The sequence below is a fragment of the Herpailurus yagouaroundi genome, unplaced genomic scaffold (assembly GCF_014898765.1).
Source record: "Herpailurus yagouaroundi ecotype Mexico unplaced genomic scaffold, PumYag 28, whole genome shotgun sequence".
NCBI lineage: Eukaryota > Metazoa > Chordata > Mammalia > Carnivora > Felidae > Herpailurus > Herpailurus yagouaroundi.
This window is the reverse complement of record NW_024412376.1, coordinates 96,484,621-96,504,801: the sequence shown is the minus strand read 5'-3', so window position 1 is coordinate 96,504,801 and position 20,181 is coordinate 96,484,621. Positions and strand designations below refer to the sequence as shown.

The following is a 20,181-nucleotide window of genomic DNA, read 5'->3' as shown; positions in this document are numbered from 1 at the left end:
AAGGGGACTTGTAGGGGAGGGAGATCTTAAATGGAAAGTAAATATGACTTGGTAGGTAACGGACATTTGAACCTGAATCCTGGGTCTATAATGGCACCATTAACAAAAGTTGAAAACTTAGGAGGAATTGGGTTGGGTGGGTTGTGGAAGAATGGGTGGACAGAATGAAATACTATGTGTTTCATTCTTCATATTCTGAGTTGGTTTTGCCTGTGGCACAACCATGTGGAAATTTCCTGAGAACAAATGAGGATGATAGTGTGTAACTTAGAAGAGAGATCTGGGTTGAGAATACTATGAATTACAGCATTTAGTACTGAGTGCTTGAAGTAGTACCATAGTTTGTAGGGTACTCTTACCGCCAATCCTGCTCCCATGGGGACACCATAATTTGGCTCTTGTATTCTGGCTCTGACTTTTTTCTTTTTTTTTTTTTTTTAATGTTTATTTATTTATCTTGAGAGAGAGTGCATGAGTGAGGGAGGGGTAGAGAGAGAAGGAGAGGGAGAGTCCCAAGCAGGCTCCAGGCTGTTACTGAGCAGCCCAGTGTGGGGCTCAATCTCATGAACTGTGAGATCATGACCTGAGCCAAAATCAAGAATTGGACACTTCAACGACTGAGTCACCCAGGCACCCCTGGCTTCTGACTCTTATTTCTTTCCCTTTTCTACTTCCCAACTATTTGATTTTCCCATAATTACTCAGATTTTCTTATCCTCTTCCTATACCCTCCAGATATAACCGTCAGAATAAAAATCCATTGCCAACTCTCTTGGTCCTGCTGATGTGAATCTAACTGTAATGGACATTAGTTGAGATATTTATACTGATCTAATTCTGTGTATAGTGGTAAGAACATGACCTCGAGCCACAGAACAGCTGAGTTCAAGTACCGCTTCTGTTTATTTGCTGTATAATCATGATCCCGATGAATGATCTCTCTTAAGTTTATTCCTTCTTTATACATAAACTAGATACACACACATGTTTTCAAGAGAATTAAGTAAAATTTTGTGTGAAATGTCTGATAAATTGTAGAAGTTCAGTTAAATCCCTGCATTAATTTTTTTTAGAGAAAAATGTGGATGTTGTGCTCATATTCTTTTGCTCCAGATTCATTGGGATTTTTCAAATTACTGTTGTAAATATGAAATCAGTTTAACAATATTATCACATGACTAAAACATATTCCTAATCCCCACTGGGATTGGGAAGTAGTGTGTAGTAGCAATGAGTAAAAAAAGCACAATATGAAACTCATATTGTACTTGCTAGAAAAAGTGATGTCAGGTCATTTAGAACCGTATTTTCTGCTAAATATTTATGATGAAACAAAGACAGTTATTTTGATTATAATAATATTGCACCTAATTCTTTTTATAGCAAAAGATAGCAGGCTTGTATTTGCATATCTGCCTCCCAGGTTGAGATGGAAAGCTAGGAATTTCTGAATCTGCCTGCAATCTCTGTTGAGCTCTCAGCACACTTTCTTACGTGGCCTTGGGGATTATGACTGCGGCCTTACCTTCTCCTACTCATTTTCATAAGGCAGCTACAGTAGTCTTTCTAAAATGCAGCCTGATCAAATCTCCTACCCACTGCATTTCGCATGAAAGGAAATCTCTCTAGGTTGGCATGTAGGGTACTTCACCAGCAGTTTCCTATTGACCTTTCCTGTCTTACATCTTATCGCTGCCCCTTGTAATCTTTGTCTCAAGCTCCTACTACCCCTCTTTGTGTTCTTTTTGGAACTGGCTCTTCCTCCACTTCCTTTTACCTGGTTTTAGGCTAATCCTTCCACCTCTCTCCTCACGGTCACCTTCTCCTCATCTACGTACCTCCCAATTCTGGGTTGTTTGTTTTCTTTTACAAGTGTTTGGTTAGGATTTATTTACACTTTGAAGAAATTATCCCTTTGGAATAGACACGCAGTGATTTTGGAGTAACTTAACTTAAACTGCTCTTCTTGCTGACTGCAGAGTTCAGGAGTACTTCAGGTTGGCCAAGCAAACAGCTGTCTGTGTTGTGATGCCGGCACATTTCCTAACATTATGTTCCTGCCCCTTCGTTCCATTCAGGCCCTCTGAGAATACAGCCTATGAGTTTCTGTGAGTCCCAGGGGGTTCACTTGTCTTTAAATTTTAAGAAAAATCATGGCTGACAATTGTCAACTAGCATCCCAGGAGTCCTCACATAAGGAGGCAGTTTTAAAAGTGCCCTTTAAAAAGGGAAAAATATTTCTTTTAGTTCTGTTGAAAAAAAAAAATCACTGATGTCAGAGACCTGTTTTACCTTAGCAGAAACAATTAGAAAAATATGTGACTAGGTTGTCAAGATTAAAAAAGTGCTAGAATTTCATCAAGTGAACTAAAAATGTAATTTAAAAATTCCTGGGGTACCTGGGTGGCTCAGTCGGTTGAGCATCCGATTCTTGGTTTCACCTCAGGTCATGATCTCACAGTTCGTGAGTTTGAGCCCCAACTCAGGCTCAGTGTTGACAGTGCAGAGTCTACTTGGGATTCTCTGTCTCCCTCTCTCTCTTTTCCCCCATCTCAAAAATAAATAAACTTACAAATCCCTATAAAGAAGTAGAAGAAAGCATAGCTAATAAAGCTCAACGTCTGCATCTCTATTACATAATTTTCTTTTGTTTATGTCCTAATTTTTAAACATTTAAATGTAGTATAATCACTATTTAAAATAGCCTGTTTACTGGGGCGCCTGGGTGGCGCAGTGGGTTAAGCGTCCAACTTCAGCCAGGTCACAATCTCGCGGTCCGTGAGTTCGAGCCCCGCGTCAGGTTCTGGGCTGATGGCTCGGAGCCTGGAGCCTGTTTCCGATTCTGTGTCTCCCTCTCTCTCTGCCCCTCCCCCGTTCATGCTCTGTTTCTCTCTGTCCCAAAATAAATAAAAAACGTTGAAAAAAAATTAAAAAAAAATAGCCTGTTTACTAACCATTTATATAATGTGACCTATAGAAGAGGAGGAAAGGCAATTTTTTTTTAAGTTGATGTAGTTTTAGTAATCTCTATACCCAACATAGGGCTCGAACTCACCACCCTGAGATTAAGAGTCGCAAACTCTTGGGGCACCTGGGTGGCTTAGTTGGTTAAGCTTCTGACTCTTTTTTTTTTTTTTTTAACGTTTATTTATTGTTGAGACAGAGAGAGACAGAGCATGAACAGGGGAAGGTCAGAGAGAGAGACACACAGAATCTAAAACAGGCTCCAGGCCCCGAGCTGTCAGCACAGAGCCCGATGCGGGGCTTGAACTCAAGGACCTCGAAATCATGACCCGAGCCGAAGTCCGCCGCTCAACCGACTGAGCCACCCAGGCGCCCCCTGACTCTTGATTTAGGCTTGGGTCTTGATCTCACAGTTCATGAATTTGAGCCTGGCATTCTGCTCTGCGCTGATACTGTGGATCATGCTTGGGATCCTCTCTCTCTCCCTTTTTCTCTGCCCTTCCCCAGTGCATTCCTGCACTCTTTCTCTCTCACTCTCTCTCTCAAAATAAATAAATAAACTTAAAAAAAAAAAAAAAAAAGAGTCCCATGCTCATCTGATTGAACCAGCCAGGCACCCCAGAAAGGCAACTTTTTGAAAATAAAACAAAATAAAAAATCCAAACAACTCAGTGGAATAACTCTCCCGCTTTTTATTTATTATGAAAAAGTTAATTTTGACTTAAGTGTTTTTAAATAACCTACTATCTTTCTAGAAAGTAACCAATAGAAGTATATATTGGAATTGTTTACATACATGTTTGTTTCTGCTAGGCACTGAACCTTTGTTATTGATACGGCCTATCACCTAGCACATTACCTTAAGAATATTCATATAAATGGAATGAACTACTCTCTGACAAAACTATATCATCTTCAACCAAAAAATTTTGCAAAATTACATCCCTCAGTTCCAAAAGCAGGAAAATACAATTATCAAACCTTCAGTCAACATTACTTACTAAGTTGACCACAGTTTGAACATATTAGGAAGTAGCATAGGATGATAAAAAGCAATATGACAAAGGAAAAAGTTTTAGATAGGAATGGTAAAGACCTTTACGTTATAAAATATTATGCGTATATGTATTACAATGAAGTATATTAGTTCTATAACAAAAAGGTTAAAATATTTGTTATGATTAGAAGAGATACCGATCTCTATTAGAAGTTTTAAGAAGTACACAAACATCCTCTGTCAGAGGTGACTCCTGTCCCACTCTGCTCAGAGATGACTTCCAAAGCTTTCATCTAGAGGCACACCAAATTTCATCAGGGACCACTTAATTATTTTAGCTGTTAAGGTAACCCAAATCAATATCATCATGGGAGCATAGGGAGTAGGAAGAAGAGTTGCATTTTGGAAAACAATCCATGGGAAAATGTTTAATTTGGAAATGCAAATATCTGTTGATTGGGTTTTCAATCAACACTATTCATGTGCACAATAAAGGAATAATGAGGGGCAAAGCAATAGTGACAAAAAAAGAAACAGAAAGAAAGAAAAGAAAGAAAGAAAGAAAGTGACAAAAAAGAAACAGAAAGAAAGAAAGAAAGAAAGAAAGAAAGAAAGAAAGAAAGAAAGAAAAAAGTAGAAGGAAAAGCAGAAGAAAGAATACAGAGGGCACTGAGGGGATTATTTTCATACATTATATTAATTCACATTATATTACATTTGAATAAGGTAATTTTCTTCATCCAAATAATTTCACCACTTTAAACTGTTAAGATATTGGAAAAACCCATCTGGGCCATTCGATATAACCTTTCTTTAAAAATGCCTTTTTTCAGGGGCGCCTGGGTGGCTCAGACGGTTGGGCGTCCGTCTTAGGCTCAGTTTGTGAGTTCGAGCCCCGAGTGGGGCTCTATGATGACAGCTCAGAACCTGGAGCCTGTTTCGGATTCTGTGTCTCCCTCTGTCTCTGCCCCTCCCTCACTTGTGCTCTGTCTCTCTCTGCCACTCAAAAATGAAATAAATGTAAAAAAAAAAAAAAATTTTAAAAATGCCTTTTTTCTAATGCTTGTTTATTTTTGAGAGACAGAGACGGAACATGAGCAGGGGAGGGGCAGACAGAGGGGGAGACACAGAATCCGAAGCAGGCTCCAGGCTCTGAGCTGCCAGCACAGAGCCAGACGTGGGGCTCGAACGCACAAGCCAGGAGGTCATGACCTGAGCTGAAGTCGGGGGCTTAACCGACTGAACCACTCAGGGGCCTCTCAATGTAATCTTTCTGCATCTCTTTTGCTGGGGAGATGGGACGGCGCAAGGAAGACAATGCTTTCTTGGTATGCTCATAAAAGGAATCAGGTAGCATCTTAATTAGACATTAACTTTGGTTCTGTTTGCCAAAGTCCTTCCCCTCCTAGGATTTTCTGGGGTTGGACTGGTGAAATGTAGATACCCAGAGGTTGGATTCAGGAAATTTGTTTCCCATGCCACTGTGTAGCTTGTGACATTGGCACAACACTTAATTTTCAGCTCTTCCATTTTATTGTTTGGGAAATGACAATAATGATGTACCTGTTTTATAAGGTTGTTGTGAAAATGAGTCGGGCCTGTGAATGAAAAGCCCTTTATAAAGTGTAAAATACTCCCGAGATGTGAGTTATCTCCTTTAAAGGACACAGAATCTGTTTCAATTGTATAGGAGATTGCAGAAAGACTCCTTGACACTTTTAGTCAGAACTTGACCCTGCCGAAGCTCTTTGCAAAACGAAAGGGTTCTTGTGCCCCACGTCAGTTTGGGGCAGGGTCACCCACGCTGCCGGTGCGGTCACTGCAGTACTCCATCCTCAGCGGCTGCTTCCCCCCCATCCTCCCACTGGTTTCTCGGGGAGGGCGGCGATGTTCCTAGCCATCTGGGTGGCGCCAGCTAGAGGGCGTGGGCCGGGTGGATCCGCGTAGCGCGGCTGCAGGGAGAGGGCGGGGCGGGGCCTTCCGAGGAGGGCGTGGCCTTGCCTCCCTGGCGTCCTGGCGCTGCTGGCGCGCGGAGCTGGTGAGCCAGCGAGCGGACTGGCGCGCGGCCCCTGCGCACTGGGCTGCCGCCTGCGCGCGTCGCGGGCGCAGCTGCATTTTCGCCTCCGCGGCTCGAGAGCCCAGTCCCGTACGAACCACCTCTGAATCCCGGGAGGACGCGTTCCCCTACGCCCTCCGCACCCGCGCCCCTTCCCCACCGCAACAGGTCAGGGGAGGGCGGAGGCGGAGAGGGCGTACGACTTGCGACTGGAGGAGCAAGGGTCCGGAAGGTAAGCGGAGCCTTTTGCGCCCCCGAGCTGGGGGTCAGCCTGGCCCGGAACGCCGCAGCCGCTGACTTCTGGGAAGCCCAGGCTCTCCCCGCCTCGCTGCCTGCTTCCCAGCACGCTGACTCAAGTAGCTGGCGTTCCCACTTTTCCGGTGGGAACCTTGGCGGGGAACGCGCAACGGAGACGCGGGGCTCGCACCACCCTTATTTGCAAATCCAGGGCAGGTAGCGTCTAGAAAAACGGTGTGGAGCGGTGGGAAACACTGGAAGAGACCCATTCTCCTTCCCCACTCCCCCAGATCTGACATCTGCTGGTGCGCCCCGCGTCTTGCGGAAAGATGTTTGGTTTTGGAACCTGCTCTCAGGGTTGCGTAATAAAGTGTCCCAGAAGTTTCTCGGGCGGTAAAAGCGGGGTTTTTCTCCCACCCGGAGTCTCCCTCCCCTCATCATTGTCACCCCTCCCCCTTGCGTCTAGTTGAGAGAATTTAGTGGTTCCAGTCCGATCTAATTGTGCTTGAGAGGGAGGCATGTGCCGGTGGTCCGCAGCCTCCAGGGAGGGAGGGGAAAGTTGGAGGCACCTTCTGAGACTTGCCCCTGGGGCGGAGGCAGGCTCCGTTTGCCGAACGTGGGACTGCTTAATTTCTCTTGCTAATTTTTTACGCCAGTGTCAGATCCTCTTTGACTTCTGCTAGCGAGCCCTCAGGCGTCACGTGCGCCAGGGTCGTCGAATTAAAAGGGAGAGAAATTGGGAGAGTTGTGTGAATCGTACTTCACCTTGGTGTAATAGTAGTTACGTTAATGAATCTGCGAGGGACCTTCGAGCGCCTTGATACTTTCTTACTAGGTTAGTTTTCCGGGAGTTTCTATACACACTTACACCCCATTGTTGTTATGCAAATTGTCTCAGGAAGACCTTTGGATTTGGAGGTGGAGATGTCCGTATCTTCCGGGAGCCAGTCTCTTTTTGGGGGAGCGCTCGCAGTTTTTTTTGTTTTTGTTTTTTTTTTTTCAGTGTTAGATGGGGGTAATTTTAACCCTGTTGGTGTACGTTGAGGGCGGGGCCGGGGAGATGATACACCGTCGAGGAACCCGACAGATTTAAACCTTCAAGGAGAAACCGTAATTAAGACCCACGAAGACCCAGTGTTCCCTGAGACAGTTGCAAAGTGAAAAAAGCTCAGAAATTGAGGCACAGAAAAACATCAGGCGACCGAACGGCCTGAGAGGTGTGGGAATTTTGCTCGTGCAAGATTATTTCAGAGCAAGGTCATGCAGAGTTCGTAGAAGGTAGGCAGAGGTGGGATACTTCTGGAGCTACCTATGTCAGGCTCCGGGTGGAGATAGAAAAAGAAAAGACCTTTGGACTGGGAGTCTAGTTCTGCTCGGAGGCTTGAGCATACCTAGGCATGGCCCTGTTTCAATGTTTACTTCCTCTGTCTAATGTATTTCCTTAGCTTGCCTTTCATCTTTAGTGGAAAGGATTCCTTCAGTGGATATTCTGGAAATAAATTTACAGGAGAGTTGAAAATTCTGGATGGTTCTCCTGCTTTAATTTAAAGACAAATTTAATTTGTCTCTTGCCAGTGACAGAAAATATTGTATTGGTGATAAATATGCAGAAAAGTAATGGAAAGTACTAAACAATAATAACCCAAGAAAAGGAAGGGAGAGTAGGAGAGAAAGCAAGAGAGAAACTCCTGGTACTTGTGTAAAACTAGAAAAATGAATTTGAATTTAGCTCATTTAGGAGAGGGGGAACCACAGAAAGGACTTGGGATGATTTGGTCACTTTAAGACAAAGAAGTATGGAAGAGGAGGACAAAAGGCTTTGAAAAAAATGAGTTTAGATATTGAGAGCTTACTTCCATCCCCCCGCACCCTCCCCTTCTTTTCTTTTTCTAAATATAACTTGCAGGGATGGTGAGGCTGGAGGTATGGGACTTGCAGACATGGTGTGAACTCTTAGCTTTCCACCTGCAGAAAGAAAATGAACTGTTACATATCAAAGTTAACAGGTTTTATTCATTCACTATAGCAATTGAATTTCTGTAGTGGCTTTGGCATTTGTGATTTGCTTAACTCTTCAACTTTGTAAAAATACAATTTTGAAGAATCACAGCGTGTTAAATTAGAATACAAAAATCATCCAGAGATAGAATTTATGGTCAGAAAATTTCAGTGATTTTAAACATTGCTTTCTCCTGCAAAATGTGGAGTATGCATGCATTTTTTTTTTGCCACCAGAAGTCACTGTTTCACTGTAGGGTTATAAGACCTAGTACTTTGAAGCAGTAGTAGTTAGAGACTACATCAAAACTGGCTGTCTCTCCTATTTCCTATCTGGTTTGACTGAATTTTTGCAAGCAGTGGGTTGAGCTAAAAGTTAACTGTTTTATTAACCAAGAATCTCAATTGGATTTTGGATTAAATTTGGAAGAGTGCCGTTCAATTAAGATACACAGATGAATTGCATGTTTGTTAGGAACTTCTACACATCACTGTAGCTATGTGAGGGTTTAGTTGAAGTTATATTGCCTTGAGTTGAAAAGTAAAAAAAATAGGTTTAGAAAAGGTAACCTTGTTTTCCATATATTTTTTCCTTTTTTTCAAGAAGCATTTGGAAGGAATTTCATGCTGCATGGTAATTTGTGTTTTCATCAAACAAATTTGCGTCATCATTTATGAAGTTAATTGGTTGTTAAAAGTATAAATCTTGAGATGGACTTATACTTTCACTTTTTAAAAGGCAGAGCTAATTTATGTATAAATATTTGGATGGTTATAAGACACACACAGGGAACAATATACCCTGCAGGTGTTTATGAAGGTATGGCAGCATAATTAGGATAGTGTCCTTACTATTAAAGCCCTACACTGAAAGCTGACCTTCAACTTGAATTTATTAGCTAACTTAGATATGTCTGTGGAAGATAAATGCTTGAAGTTCCCCTATTTTAAGACTCCAGATAATTAACTAATTTTTCAGGAGATTGAGAAAGTATGTTGGAGAGATTACAAATTAAGGAGCTGCCTGAACATAAATGTACAGAGTTTTGTACATAAGTTATATTTTCCTTATTAAGTTACAAATTCTGTTCCCAAATGATATTTAATTGGCAGTAGTTTTCTAGCTGTCTTTTTTATACACAGTTTTTTTTTTTAAATATATGCTGAATTGATTCTCAGATTTTATTAAAATAGATTTCATAAACCCTATAATCCATTTATTAAAATTCTACCACGGTGCAGAAGTAAATGTGAATATGTAGTTCTTTGTAGGTACATATCCTTTATTCCTGACTGTTTACATAGGCACAACAGATTATTGTACACTTGAAACTGAGAGATTCTAAGGCCATCAGGGTTGCTAATAGGAGTTTCTATTACTTCTGCTTTAGTACAGAACTCCTTCAGCAGTGTTCTCCAGGGGAAGAAAATCAGCTGATTTTCTTAAATTAGCTGGCCCATTTTAAACATGACTAAGGATTTCTTGTTAGAGTGACTTTTTCCTATTAAAAGGCTGAAATTATTGTGACAAGTGGAGCCCAGAGGAGTCAGTTACATCATTCATATAATACCTCATATTCATTCCTAATACCTCATAAGTATCGAACATCTTCTGTGTGCCTCTCAGTACGCTAAGCTTTGGAGAAAATGTGATAACACCATGATCAAGAAAGAGAAAGTGCTCTTGCAGGTGGATTTTACGTTCATGTAGCATAAAACCTATTTACCAACAGCTTTCATTTCAGCCTAATTACAACTCTAAAGTTGGAGTTCATTTTCCATTTTAAAATCAGGAAATTGAGTTGAAGAAGTTAAGTGACTTGACTCTGACTCAAAGCCTGGTGCCCTTTCCACTATGGTACACTGAGTTGGCTTTGTTGATGTGTGGTTTCCTGTTTTTCAAGAATTACAGCTTGACTCTAAAGTATAAATAGTGTTTCTCCTTGGCAAAGTAATTCTTTCTGATCATTATGGGAATAAAAAAGCAGGTATTTTCATTTAGCATTCTGGACATGTATTTGTGACTCCAAGGGAAAATATTGTGCAGGCCTATTAAAAAGACATGTGATGTTTATTTGCACCATATAAATATCCTTACCTTCCTAAGAATTATATGCAAGGGCTTATAAGCCATCTCCCTTAGTGCTTCAAATCTATTAGAGTTATGAAAGGTCAGTCACATCAGTATGTAAATCAGGATATAGCCATACCATTTCCTTCAATCTTATAGATTCAGTGAATTTATGCAGTGTAGCAGTGGTTTGCAAACTTCTAATGTCAGAATCTTCTGGAAGTCTTGTTAAAACACATCTTCCAGGCCCACCCCCCCATCCCCCTCCCAAGCTTTTGATTCAGTGGGTCTGGGGTAATACCCAAGAATTTGCATTGTAACATGTTCACAGGTGATACTGATGATGCTAGTTCTGGAACTACACTTTGAGAAGTGCCATACGGCAGAGCATTTAAAAGCACGGTTACTAAGCCACACAGCTTGGGCTTGAATCTTGCACATGCCACCTACGAGCTGTCAGACCTTAGGCACATTAACTTTTTGTCAAAAATTGTGAAGGCTTTGAGATTCTACCCTACTTTCAAGCTAACAAGTTAACCTGCTACAGTTTCACGGGCTCTTGGGAATGACTTTATTACTCACAGTAATAGCTGTAGAGAGAGTATCAACATTTCCTTATACTGGTTCCCTAAGCCCCAGTTTCCAAAGAGAGATGTGGAGAGAGTCAGATGACACTTGGAAACAAAATGGGTTGCATTACAGGTGAGGAATCCTGAGCTTAGGGAATTCTAATCTTTTATAATGGGCAGTAAGCATGTCTGCCCTTTGCTCCAGAGGGGGAGATATCTTGTTTATACTGCACAGTAAACATGCTGCCTTGTACTATAGGAGACACTATCTCTATTTTCCAAGGCCGTTCTCTATACAAACATCCTTAAAGATCGGAACAAAGACAGCTGGTGCCTCTGCTTGTATAATGTGCAGAAATGCCATAGACCTGTGGAGAATTGGCTTCTAACACTTTTCCATTCCCTTATAAGAAGGGGTTAATAAGACTGTTACTCCTAATAAGATCTCCCTTATTAGATAGTTGAGTAGATTAAAGGTACTAAAATTTGGCAAGTACTTGGAGCAGAGCATAATCTGTGCTACATAAATATTTCCTATTATTTCTCCTGAGGGAAAAAGTATGTGTGTGTGTGTGTGTGTGTGTGTGTTTAATGGTAAGGATTGCCTTATAAGATGAAATAATTGTTTCAATCAGTATCCCTAACTTTGAGTTTGTTCCAAGACACTTCTTTAATGGGTCTAAATTCTAAAATGGAATAATACATTGTTTTACCAGCCTGTGGAGAATGAGGCAGAAACATTTATACCAATATTCATGTGTTCTCTCATGTTTCACTGCCTCATTATGATTATGTAGACTCCTGTGACTAATTCTGGGGGTGCCTGGTTGGTTCAGTCTAAGGAGCATGTGACTCTTTTTTTTTTTTAATTTTTTTTTCAACGTTTATTTATTTTTGGGACAGAGAGAGACAGAGCATGAACGGGGGAGGGGCAGAGAGAGAGGGAGACACAGAATCGGAAACAGGCTCCAGGCTCTGAGCCATCAGCCCAGAGCGTGACGCGGGGCTCGAACTCACGGACCGCGAGATCGTGACCTGGCTGAAGTTGGACGCTTAACCGACTGCGCCACCCAGGCGCCCCTGGGAGCATGTGACTCTTAAAGAGCATGCAATGCTTGATTTTGCAGATGTGAGTTCGAGCCCTGGGTTGGGTGTAGAGATTACTAAATAAATAAATAAATAAATAAGCTTAAGTAAAAAAAAAAAAAAAAAGAATCATATGACTAATTCTGTCCAGTGGACTGTCTATGGGAGTAACGTGTTTCTGGGCTCAAGCATTTATAAGTGGCTCTTTTGAGACCCTCCAACTCTCTTATTATGGCAAACCCTGAAGCCACATTTTGAAATAATGGAGATTACAACAGCTTGGGTTTCTCAATGTGGAGAAAAGCTCCCTGCCCTCTTTCCTACCCCAACACACCAATATGCAATGGACATAAAGAGTGAGTATGAACAAAACCTTTGTTCTGTCAAGCCACTGGGATTTTGATGTTAATTTGCCACTATAGGATAACCTGGACTATTCTATCCCAGTGCCTATATATATATATAATACCTGTCTACTTTATTTTAAAATATAGGCTCTAGACTTGGAGCTTGCATTCTTCTGAGAGGATATGAGCAATTCACATTTATTGTCATTATTTTGCATAAATTAATTTCAGATGATAAGCACTATGAAAAATATGAACAGTACTATTATTTTCCTACCCAAAGCCCTTCCCTTTGTTGTTGTTGTTGTTACTAAAAGAACCTTAATTGTGTGTGGGGCTACACTGTGCCTAGCCTTAGGTGATAGATCATGCTTCTTCTCAGTGCTAACAACTTGTATCCCAATATACCTCCCTCCCCATGCACCTTTAGGAGGCCGTGTGACCTAGCTCTGGTTTTTTGATCGGCAGGGTCTTGGGGAAAGATTTTCCTTTCTTGAAAAAAGGAGGAAGATATGGCTGGCATTAGCCACATCCTTCTCTTCTCATCTTCCTGCCTTAAATGCAGGTAAGATGTCTGGTTATGGCAGCAACCTTTTCATACCATGAGGTGACAGGCATAAAGACAACATGCTAAATATGGCCGAGCAGAAAGAGCCAGAATTCTTGATGGCCTCACTGAATAGCTAAAACGGTATCAGTAGCCACCTACTTCTGGACTTGCTCTGGAAGTATAAACTTCCGTTAACCAAGCAGTTGCTCCTTGCAGCTAGGCACGTTCCTAGAGTATAATGGAATTGAGAGTGGGTTGGCTGCAGGATGTGGTTGAAGGCACAGTAGTACTACAGTAGCTACTGTGGTCTCTCTGAAAATGTATCATTGAGCAGAGACCTGAGTAATGAGAGGGAGCCGACAGGATGTGGCATGTATATTTGAGTTTGGGGTAGCACCAGAGCCCTCTTGAACAAGGATTTGCAGTGAAGAGGTGGTTGGGAAAATCGTGTTCCATTATAGATTTCTAAGCTATGGGCTCATGGCATTGGAGGGCCAAAGGAACTGGGAGTGATCATATCAGTTTGGGACCTGGGGAGATTATGATCTGCTTGGGGTAGACTTCTGGAGAATGCCGACGAAAACAGTGTATGATGCGTGACTCACCTCTGACACATTGCCTGTTCCCAGGAGACTGTTACTCCTGGAGGTCTGTGTGGGGACAGGAAGGGAAGTAGACTTGATGGGGACTTCTGACCAGACCAATCCACACACCCTCTGGACGCTGGACAGAGTTATTTTCTCCTTTGGGAACTGGGTCATGGTCATGGGGCCTGGAGACCTGCTTAGGTCAGTTTGTTGTTGAAAAGCAATATATGGGTTCTCCCAAACATGTGCTTTGATTGGCAGAAGAATAGCCAGAACAACTACTACCATTTTACTGAGTGCTTAACATGAGCCAGGCATTGTGCTAAAAATATTACAAACATTTAATTTAACCCTATGACAATCCTGTGAAGCCCTGTATTACTGATGAGAAAGCTGAGACTTTAGGGAAAAAATTAGTAAATTTTTTTTTTTTTTTTTGAGATTATATAGGTAGTAGGTTGCAAAGCTGGCCTTTCAACCAGCTTGTCTTAAAAGACTCCTGAGAGTAGTTTCCCTAGAATGTGCTAGGTTTTGGAAGCCCTTAAAAAATGAAAGAAAAAAAAATTTTTTTTTACTTGAATTGTTTTTACCTGCTATTTGGGGGAGAAAAGCAATTTGATATACATGACATTTTTGTTTTTGAAAAAAGTTGTTGCAAGAGGCTGAAGGAGTGTAGAACACCTCGGCAGCGTGCATTCCTAAATGAAACCCATTTGTTTCACTTATATAAAATGTAACATAGATGTTACTGACTTAAATAACCAGAGAGGCTCTGTATTCCCCTCTTCCCCACCCCCTGGCTCTGCAAGAGCTGCTGTGTATTGGAAACCTACGATGTGTCAGCTGGCTAGGCATTTCAGCTGGATTCTGTAATTCAGTCTTCTCAGTAACTGTAGAATGTGCTATACTCCATTTTACAGCTGGGAACACTGAGGCTGGTATGGGTTAATTTGCCCAAACTGATCCCTGGTCTCAACCTGAACCTGTTCTGTTGCACAGCCAAGTTGGTGTCTTCTCTGCTTTTTTTTTTTTTTTTAATTGGATTTTAAACTGCTCCCCCTATTTATCCCATTTTGTCTTTATAATCTAGGGAAATAATATAAAAATGTATGAAAATTTCAGGAAGACCTTCTGATTTCAATATTTGTAGGCCAGTCCATTTTCTTCCAAGCCCCTATATTTTAGAGGCAAAACTGTTTACATAGATAATAAAAGATTCATAGCGTACAGAATAAAAGTGTCCCTTTCCAGAGAAGTCACCATTTACAGTTTGGTATATGTGTGCACACATGCACATTTGTGTGTATATGATACATAAACATTAAAATAAAGCATTTGCTTTTTAAAAAAAAAATGTCAATGTTTGTTTATTTTTGAGAGACAGAGAGACAGAGTATGAGTAGGGAAGGAGCAGAGAGAGAGAGGGAGACACAGAATCCGAAGCAGGCTCCAGGCTCCAAGCTGTCAGCACAGAGCCTGACGCTGGGCTCGAACCCATGAACCGCAAGATCATGACCTGAGCTGAAGTCGGATGCCCTACAGACTGAGCCACCCAGGCACCCCTAAAGCATTTGCTTTTTAAACAGATTGGCTCACACTGTCCATATTGTTCAGCATCTTGTTTAGGTAAACATCCTTTTTGATGTTTTGTTGCATCTCATGATGTATCATGATTGATCGAGCCATTTCTGTGTTGGCATGTATTAGGTTGTTACCAGTTGTCTTACTGTTACAAACAATATTTTATTGCACATAACTCCTTGTACACTGTGACTGTATTTTTAAGAAAGATTCTTTGAACGAGACATTAACTGAAGCATATACTAATTTCCTTTCTTAGCAGTGGTTTAGGTTAATAACTTCCTGACTACAGTAGGTCTCTATTCCAACTTAACTTTTTTTTTTTACTTTTTATTTATTTAATTTGAGAGAGACAGCACCAGTGGGGGGGGGGGGGAGAGGGGGCAGAGAGAGAGACAGGGACAGAGAGAATCCCAAGTCGGCTCCTTGCTGTCAGCACAGAGCTGCACTCAAGGCCCAAACTCACGAACCTTGAGATCATGACCTGAGCCAAGATCAAGAGTCATACACTTAACTGACTGAGCCACCTAGGCGCCCAGCTAACCTAACCTATGTGAGTTGCGTGGCTATTCCATACAGAGGTGTAAATGATACATCAGCACCTAAACTGTCTTTCACAGGCTGAATTTGTTCTTTTCTGTGAGACATAATTGAGATAACAGTCAATAATCTGGTGATGTAGCTTCCTAGCACCTGTCTCTGTGGAAAGGATTGTGCCTCCTGGTAAATCAAAGAATTTGAGTTGTATAGACTCTGGCTGTGCCTGGGGGCAGATCCCTGAGAGAATATGTCTCTTTCACTTTGTACACTGCCCACTCACCCAAGATTATTTTCAGAGAGATAGAGTGTGTGCACATCCAGGGGAAGGGGAGAAGGGCAGAGAGAGAGAGGGAGTGAGAGAATCCCAAGCAAGTTCTGGGCTCCCAATGCAGGTTCAAACTGTGAGATCATCACCTGAGCCGAAATCAAGAGTGGGATGCTTAACCACCCAGGCACCACCCCTAGAGCAGTTTTACATTCACAGCAACATTGAGAAAGTAGAGAGATTTTCCATAAACCGCCCCGCCCCTGTCCCCATGCACAGCCTTCCCAGAATCAGTGTCTCCCACTAGAGTGGTATATTAGTTACAAATGATGAATTTACACTGACACATCATTATCATCTAGAATTCTAGGACCATCTTTCACTGCAAGTCTGCATGGCTTGCTCCTCACTTTAAGTCTTTGCTCAAATGTTACAGTCTCTGACCACCGTATATAAAATTGCAAGAGTCAGAGGCTCAACCAGCTGATCTACCCAGGCGCCCTTTATTGCCTTTTAATATCTAACATCTATGTGTTTTTATGTGTTGTCTTTGCTAAACTCTAGTTTGCAAGCTCTGTGATGGCTCTTTGTTCTTCACTCTTAATCTCTGTACCTGGGCTGGAGTAGATGCTCAGGAAACATTTGCTGGCCTAATGAGTAAGTGAATAAACAAGGGAACTCAGGACCCTTCTCAGGGTTGGTGTTCTTCCACAACTCAACCTACCTCCCCCCTCACTGCTTGCTCACTCCCCACCAACAAGCCCCAGGGAGGGCACTGTTGGTCTGCAAGCAGGTGGGGCATCTTCCTTGGGAGGGTCCTGTGGGAGACCATCAGGACTCTTCAAAAGGGTTTAAATGAAAACATACTATTTTATTGGCCATCTACTGTGTGCCAGCCCTGCATGTCAAGAGAGAGAAGGTGAGAGCAGCAACAGGGGTGGAGAGAGAGAAAGGTGGGGGAGGGAGAGTAATGGCAGGAAAGAGGGTAGAGAAAGAGAGGAAAGGAAAATAAAAGTGTATTTGAGAGAGGGAAAGTGAGAGAGAGAGAAGGGGGGGGGCCGGCACGATGACTGGGATTTAAAGTTGGAGAATTTAGGAAACTTGGCTAAGCTGCGTTAAGTAGGGCTGCTGTAGCTGGTTAGAGGAGTGTGGAATCCAAAGCTTGTTTGACCCTGAAAAACTTAGAGCTCTACTAGTGTGAGTTTAACTAGAATATGTGCAGTATCCATGTTGCGTTCTTTTTTGGGGGGAGGAGATAGAGTGACTGTATATCTACTAGTATGGAAACATTGTGGTCAGCAACTTTAATTTCAGGGAGGAGGAGATAAAAGGACCTTATCAGGTGTCAGAATAGCACTGGCCTATATTCAATGTTTCAGCCTCAGGCTGGAAGTTAACAGCCTCTTAAACATAAGAGCAAGCTAAAACTGTTACAAATTTAGTGTGTTTTCATTTGTATCACAGTTTGTTAAATATGTGCTAAGATAATTTGTAACATATCCTTTGTCTTAAGGATGTTTGAAAAAAAATTGAACTATTTAAAGCAAGTTAGGATAAGTGCAGTAAATTTACAAATACATACAAGAAAGGGAAAAGGAAACAGCTGTTGATAGTGTTAACCAAAGACAGGTTGTTTCTAGAGATACACAGGACAGTACCAAGGCCATCTGCCCAGGTTGTATAACTTTTTCTTTTTCTAATTTTTGACCAGTACTGTTTTGAGAGAAGGTTCAAAAATGACTTTGGGGATTAAACACATTTTATGAGTGGAAGTAAAATCTTAAGATTGGCTCCTATTTGGCCTACATTTTATTAAGTATTGAATTCTTATATAAAGACCAACTGGTTGATTTCCTTTCTTGTGCAACTCTAACTTTCTTTTGATTCTGTTTCCTCAGGCAGATTACTTAAAACTGGGTTTCCATTTTCTTATCTATAAAATGGGTTATTAGTATGTGGGATATTAGTATATGCCTTTCAAGTTTATTGCAATGTTTACATGAACTTTCATTTTAAAAAGGGATTAACACAATGCTTGGCAAAAGTAGACACTGGGGACATGTTATTTCCTTTCATACTCCTCATGATTAACTTATGCCTATCTCTTCTTGCTGAAATGGCTTTGAAATTAAAAAAAAAAATTTTTTTTTAAACTTTATTTGTTGAGATAGAACAGGCAGAGGAGGGGCAGAGAGAGGGAGAGAGAGAGAATTCCAAGCAGGCTCCTCACTGTCAGCACAAAGCCCCACGCAGGGCTTGAGCTCACCAATCATGAGGTCATGACCTGAGCTGAAATCAAGAGTCGGACATTTAACCAACTAAGTCACCCAGGTGACCGTGAAATGGCTTTGAGTAACAGCCTCAAAACTGAAAGTACCTTTGCCCTATGATATATGGTAGCCGGTTTGTTTATGCAGCTTGAGAGTTGATGAAGAACCACTCCCTAATTCTAATAAGAACATTGAATTCTGTTTCCAGTAGGATTTTCTTGCAAGTTATGCATGCCTAGGAGCTTACTTATGGACTAATATTCACAGATTGCTGTTTCTCTTTCAGATGAACAGACTTGTTACTTTCCACTGACTGGCAGCAATGGCGTTTACCGAAAGAGTCAAAAGCAGCAGCAGCAGCAGCAGCAGCAGCAGCAGCAGCAGCAGCAGCAGGTAACAACTGTGAAATCCCTGACTCAAAGATGCGACAGTATTTAAGTTTATAATCTATGTTTCAAAGAATAAACTTGATCTTTTTCATTTTTGCAATGCAGTAAAATATGTGAAAATGTCAGTTTTCTCTACAGGAAGCCAAACCTCTTAGACTGGCTACATATTTTCTTTAAATCTAATACTCTCTCAGCCTCATAACTCCTTTCTTTAACATGTGGATGTTATATATAGTAGATCAGCATCCTAATTCTGTGTTCAAGATACTGGTCCATATTCCACTGATCCGGAGAAATGAGCACCTATTCAGCCTGTGCTGAAACAAGTATGAGATCTGCCTTATCATGGGAGCTTCAAAGGAGGGAATTCTGTCAGTTACATTTTATTTACTTCCATATCTCTCCCTCCGGTGTGCACATACACTTAACTTCCTTCTTGCATATACTATGGGGTCAGGGTTGATTGAGGGGAGCATGTTAACATTCTGAAGCAGTTATTAAGAATAATTCATTTGATAGCCAGAAGGCATTCTTAATATCACCGATCAGTTTTTTTTTTTATGTACACTGTTAGATACTCCAAAACATATTAAAGTATGAGACCTGTAGACTCAAACTTACTCAACTGATATTTATTGAGAGGCAGACGATGGTGCATGCAATTCTGGAAGGTCCTGCCTGGATGCTTTCCCACTTCCCCTTTCTGGTTCAATTAGGAAACTTGTCCTCCATTCCAGGTGGCCCTGGTGGGACTGTTGTTAAACTCGGTGCACTGTCCTCCCCCACAGAGGAAGGCATGTGACCCAGGCTGCAACAATTCATGTTCTGCTAGAGCTGGGGGAAGCTATTGTCATCTGTCTTTAGGCTTGTCCTTGTGTTCGGTTACACATAAGTTTTAAATTTGTATGTGGTTAAATGTCTTGTCCTTTATGGATTCTGGTTTTGATTGTGCTTAGAAAGGTCTTTCCAACTCCAAGATTGTGAAAATAATGTCATGTGTTCCCTGCTGGCACTTCAGTGGTTTCATTTTTTGCATTTAAATCAGAACTTGTGAGCTGGTGGCCTATGGGACAGATCTGGTCAACAGATGGGTTTTGTTTGGCCCCTCACAGTGTTCTAAAAAAATATATCTGCCAATGTTTTTTACATAACAATCTAGACTTCCATCTTCTCTTTAAAAATTTAAGATTTAACAACATTGGGCTTGCATTGCTATATCACGGCACTCAGATACAGTCAAATGGCTGTTGCTCTTTTAGACAAGGCCATGAGCTTAGACAAGTTCTAATTCAGAACTTACCAAATGGTATGCCATCAGTATGTTTCAGGTGTGCCAACATGTTCGTCCCCTCAGCCTGCCAGTCAGCCAGAACTCCAGGATTCCCACCTGCATTCCCCCTGCAGACTTCTGCTTTGTCGGGATTCCCCAGAAAGACTTGATGTAAAAAAAAAAAAAAAAAAAGAAGTCAGGAGGGATGCCTGGATGGCTCAGTCGGTTCAGCATCTGACTTTGGCTCAGGTCATGATCTCATAGTTCATGAATTCAAGTCCCTGGTCAGGTGAGCTTGAACCCAGCTCCAGTGAGCTGGTTTCCAGTGAACTCGTGCCCCACTTCTCTCTCTCCTCCTCCCCTTCCCTCTCCCCTCCCCCCACCCTGCTTCTCATGGGATTCTC

At 41.7% G+C, this 20,181-nt stretch overlaps 1 long non-coding RNA gene across 1 annotated transcript; it reads left to right on the top strand.

Moving 5' to 3' along the window:
* Window positions 1-5,997: 5,997 nt before the first annotated feature.
* LOC121032951 (uncharacterized) lies at window positions 5,998-19,969 on the top strand. Its single transcript, XR_005791614.1, has 2 exons — window positions 5,998-6,249; window positions 18,405-19,969. It is a non-coding gene; the product is annotated as an uncharacterized LOC121032951 (long non-coding RNA).
* Window positions 19,970-20,181: the final 212 nt, after the last annotated feature.